Source organism: Crocuta crocuta, unplaced genomic scaffold (genome assembly GCF_008692635.1).
Source record: "Crocuta crocuta isolate KB4526 unplaced genomic scaffold, BGI_CrCroc_1.0 scaffold279, whole genome shotgun sequence".
Lineage (NCBI taxonomy): Eukaryota > Metazoa > Chordata > Mammalia > Carnivora > Hyaenidae > Crocuta > Crocuta crocuta.
Genome location: NW_027551570.1, coordinates 1,533,365 through 1,538,927, shown reverse-complemented (window position 1 = coordinate 1,538,927; position 5,563 = coordinate 1,533,365). Strand labels below are relative to the sequence as shown.

The following is a 5,563-nucleotide window of genomic DNA, read 5'->3' as shown; positions in this document are numbered from 1 at the left end:
TGTACCTTCATTATATGTTGTGAGAATTAAACAATATTATACTTATATAAGGGTGTCAAAAATTATTACCCTCTAGAATTAGTTGGTTAATTACTCTTTTTATGTAGAAGAGATATCAATACATTTGTGGTTCAGGTTAAAACCCAGAGGTCAAGTTTAATTGACGAAAGATTATCTTTAAGTCATAGGCTTAAGAAGAGGGGGAAAAAACATGGGTATCTCTAAAAAGAACTTTGGAAGGATAGTGTGGAGGCCTAAAATAAAAATAAGTGGGTAGAGGATGAGATCATGGGCTGGAGAAAGGCCAGAACGAGGAAGGCTGGGTGGTCTCTGGTGGAAGCAAGACAGGACAAACAAATATCAAACAGGGAATTCTAATGGATCACTTTAAAACTGTGGAATTGGATTGACATAAGATAAAAACTGGGATGGTTTGCAAAGGCACAGGACCAATTTCTCTAAAATTCATAAAAATGAATAAGGTGTAGAATTGTCGTAGGCCCTAGAGTGGGAGTGCAGCTCAATCCAACAAAGACGTTAAGAGCCAGAAAGGGCTGAGCTGACATCTGGGCTAAATATGTAGAGAGCTTGGCGTGGAGTACGTGTTTAGTAAATGGCAGCATTTACTGCAGCAGGATATACACATCCCCCCAAAAAGTCTGTCTACCAAGGTGTTGGTAGCAGCTGTCTCAATCATTAGGAATATGCTTGCTTGCTTTTTACATTCTTTGTGATTGTATTTTTAAATTTTTTTTCCCTGAAATAAGTACATCTTCATTTGGAGTAAGAAAAACAATATTAGAAAAAACTTTTTTTTTTTTTTTTTGGTAGGAGAAATCAAAGTTAATCATACCGTTTTTATCTAGTCCTTATGGAGCCAATCTGAAAGTGGGAATAAATCCACTCCTAAAGTATGGCTGATGAAATCATCTTGAATGAAATTTTCTAGCATGAATGAGGCCTCAAGGCCATGCCGGAATGGTGATACCACCGCCACTAATGGTGTCACTGCCTCAGGTGTTCTGATATTTCATTTAATTCTAAGAAAATGTGTACATTTGTAAACACAATCACAAAGTCCTCCCTCGATGTATTCCAACAACCTCAATTTTGATGTTTTTTAAATCACCATGTACATGCAAAGCAGGATTATTAGGGTAAGGGTATATGAAAGAACAAAATCTGAAAACTGCTTTCAAGAAACTGCTAAAATGTTTTATGTATAAAGGCAATACTGAAGAGATTATTCTATTCAATTAAAAACATTTCATTGAGCTATGCTGAGTGCTGGGAATCTAAAAGTGAATAAGACACAGGGGCTACCTCCTTCCAGGGGAAAAAAACATGGGAACAAATAAGTGACAATGTGACAAATGAGGCAGTAGAAACACAGAGAAGCTACCTGGAAGTGCAAGGCTAAGAGTGATGAATTTTATCTGTGAGTTTAGGAAAACATTTCTGAAGGGAGGAATCTAGTTGCTGAGGACTAAAAAGAAAAGACTCTGGCATCCAAAATGCACACACTCATTCTAAATAAGGAATTGCATTTGTTGCTTGTTGAGAAGTGCTAGAGTGAGCAGGGTATCAACATTTGAGACAAGTAAGTTTAACAGAGGGCAAACTCAAGACCCTTGTGTTTATAAGAAGGGCCCTGATGTACAGTGGGCAGCATGGAGAGAAATGGTTAGGGAGATCATTTGGGGCCAGCATGCTGTATGAACTGAAGAACATTAAATTTTGTATAACAAAATGATTGTCACCCATTCTGGATAGATGTTCCCGAGAGCAAATAAATTGTAAGACTGAGAAAGTTGTTACAGTTTGACCATAGGAACTATGTAAGGAAGTAACAAAAAACTTATAGCAACAGATTCAGTGGGACTTAAGATTTTGAAAAGACTCCTTAAACATCAATTCTTAACATTTTTAAGTTCTTTATAAATCAGGCCAAAAAGAGTATCAAAGGGGGTAAAGAAAAACCAAAAATAGGATTCACTGGATGATTTTAAATGGATGACTTTCATAAGAGATTTCTGTGTTTTGTTTTCTTTTTAGGTTCAGTTCCACAGACATTTTTTGAGTACCTATTCTATGTCAGACACTATATACTGTAGTGCTGGGGACATAAATTTGTGTAAGGTATTATACTTAGGAAACTTACATTCTATTTTGGTTATCAGATCTATAAACAGTTACACTGATAAAGTATTCGCAGGGATACTGAGACCTTTCTAGAGGAAGAACAAAATTATCCATAAGACTATGCAATTGATTAATCCAATCAGTGAAGTGTACTAATCAGGTTGTAACCATAGCTTTCACCATTTTTTGTGTAAATTAGCTTAACTATGATCTATGATGTGAATATACTCCTGTAATCCAAACTAACATTCTCTTCCTCCCTCCCTCTCTCCTTCCTTCCTTCCTTTCTCTTCATTTAAGACAGGGAATACTTCATTCACACCCATCAGAGAAATGGACAGCTTGGGTCTGTAATAAACCATCGTGTTTTAAAACATAGGCTAGTAATTGTATGTGACAGTATACACTGCTACATACACATTAATTGATCAGAGCACAACTTTTCAATGTTTAAAACAGAATAAGCTTCCCTATAAAAGCAGTACCTATGTGACATTTTTAACTTTAATATTCCTCTCCTCCTTCTTCACCCTCTTCTTCCACAGAACCCACACCAATAGCCTCATAATCCTTCTCAAGGGCAGCCGTGTCCTCACAGGCCTCAGAAAACTCTCCTTCTCTCATCCACATACCAGTGAACAAAGGCATGCTTGGCCTACATCAGGTTAAACTTGTGGTTCAGGGGGACCAAGGCCTCTGCATGCACACATCTTGCCGTACTTTGACCAGGTCTCTACCAGGTACCACAGTGGGAGGCTGGTAATTAAGGCCAACATTGGAGCCAACGGGGCACCAGTCCACAAACTGGATGATATGCTTGGTCTTGATGGTGGCAATGGCAGCATTAACATCTTTGGGAGCAAAGTTGCCCTGGTACAACAGGCAGCAAACCATGTATTTACCATAGCAAGGGTCACATTTCACCATCTGGTTGGCTGGCTTAAAGCATGCATTCGTGATCTCTGCTACAGAAAGGTGTTCATGGTAGCTTTCTTAGCAGAGATGACAGGAGCATATGTGGCCAGAAGGAAGTAGATGTGGGGATAGGGCACCAGATTGGTCTGGAATTCTGTCAGATGAACATTGAGGGCTCCATCAAATCTGAGGGAAGCAGTGATGGACACAGTTTGATCTATCAACCTGTTTAGGTTAGTGAAGGCTTGGTGTTCAATATTGAGATCTCTATGACAGATGTCTACCAGGAAGACACATTCGGAGTACTCCAAGGTGGTGTGGGTAGAGAGGATCGAGTTGAGTTATAGGGCTCAGTCACAGCTGTGGAAACCTGGGAGGCTGGGAAAATGGAGAACTCCAGCTTGGACTTCTTGTCATAATCGACAGAGAGGTGTTCCATCAGCAGGGAGGTGAACCCAGAACTAGTTCCCCTTCCAAAGCTGGGGAAAACCAAGAAGCCCTTGAAGACCTGTGTACTGGTTGGCCAGTTTCCGAATTCAGTCTGAGACAAGGTCAATGATCTCCTTGCCAGTGGTGTGGTGCCCTCGGGCATAGTTATTGGCAGCATCTTCCTTGCCTGTGATGAGCTGCTCAGGGTGGAAGAGCTGGCAGTAGGTGCCAGTGTGAACTTCATCACTGACTGTAGGTTCCAGGTCTACAAACACTGCCTGGGCATTTGTTTGTCAGCACCTGACTCACTGAAGAGGATGTTGAAGGAGTCATCTCCTCCCCCAGGGGTCTTGTTGCTTGGCATCTGATCATTGGGCTGGATATTGTGTTCCAGGCAATAGAGCTCCGAGCTGGCACTGCCAGTCTGGACACCAGTCTGGGCCAACAGGGATGGAGATGCACTCACACATGGCCACTGCTTTGCAGCTGCCAGGCAGATGGTAGAGAGGATGAGAAGTTGTTACTTGTTAGAGCGTGATACTTAAGCAGTTGATGTGAGAGAAACTCCAAACTAACATTCTTACTTTACCTGTAGAGATAAAATATGTGAAAGGAGTCTGGCTAAAATCACAGATACCTATCTCAATTACTAGAAGAGCAAGTTAAAGCATTTTCCACATGGCTGGGATATAATGGATATTAGTATGTTAAGAGCCATCATTTATGGGGTATAGTTCTATGCTTGTACATCTACCTTCTCATTTAATTCTTATATAAATTGTACATTTTCACAGTTGATACACGATGGAGGCTGGGTTTGAACCCAGGCTGTTTGGCTCTGGAGTATATATTCTGAACCAATATATACTATTGCCTTTCAGAAGTCTTGGTTGTTTTTTTTGTTTGTTTGTTTGCTTTTCAAAAGTCTTAAAAGACTGTAGGTTTGTGAAAGATTATTTAGGATGAAGAAACATAGATGAAGAGTAAAAAAAATAGCCCATAGAATTTTTTATGTGGCTTTTTGAATGGGATAATTATTGTCTTGTGTGGTAGTGTATTTTATGTGGTTGTTTCAAATTGCTAATGTTCTTCTAGCTTGGGTAGAGAAGGGTTTTTGTGGAATAAATATTTATGAACCATTTTCATAAATAGTACATGGCAGATTCTTGGTCCAATTTAAGACTGTTGTGGGGACATCTCTGTGAGGATCAGAAGAAGACACTAGGAGGGCATATTGACTTTAATAGTGCCATTGTCTTGCCACAATTCTCAAAATTGTGAGATTCATCAGAAGCAGCTGAAGGGCCTGTTAAAAATACATTTTTCTGTGGGGCGCTTGGGTAGCTCAGTCGGTTGAGTGTCTGATTTCGGCTCAGGTCACTATCTCATGATTTGTGGGTTTAAGCCTCATGTTGGGCTCTGTGCTGACAGCTCAGAGCCTGGAGCCTGTTTTGGATTCTGTATCTCCCTCTCTCTGCCCGTTGTGCTCTGTTTTTCTCTCAAAAATAAAATAAACATCAAATTTTTTTTTTCTGGGCTTCTCCCCGAAGTTTCTGCCTGCATAGGTCTGAATAGGAGTTTTTATTTGTGTTTCCTACCAGTGTTTCTGACGTTGTTGCTACTGGTTCAGGGGCTGCACTTTTAAAACTAAAGGTCTCTGCCTTTCTCCTGCCCTTTTTATGCTCACGAAGGTTGTGAGTTGCCATCTCAGTCTCCCCTCACAGCCTGGTCTTGGCAGTAGTTTGATCCACTGAACATAGCAACACAATGGGCCAACTCCTCCCTCACTTCACAAGGAGGGCACCAGCAGGCAGAATGATCACTCATCAGGGGCAGCATCGCAGAGACCTGTAGTTACTTGCCCTCCACCCAGTGGAATAAGAAAACTCAGGCCCAACAAATTCAGTTCTCTCACCACCCACAAAAGGAGCCCAGAACACCAGGCAGCCAATACTCTTTGTTGCCACAGATGACACCAGCAAGGATTGACCAGGAGCTCCACAGCAGCAGAAGAATGGAGACCAGAACAGCATGGCAAGGGCTCTGAAAAGTAACCAGCCAGTGAAACTAAACCTCA

At 40.9% G+C, this 5,563-nt stretch overlaps 1 pseudogene; it reads right to left on the bottom strand.

Moving 5' to 3' along the window:
* Positions 1–2,646: 2,646 nt before the first annotated feature.
* Positions 2,647–3,956, bottom strand: LOC144220584 (tubulin alpha-1B chain-like; annotated as a pseudogene).
* Positions 3,957–5,563: the final 1,607 nt, after the last annotated feature.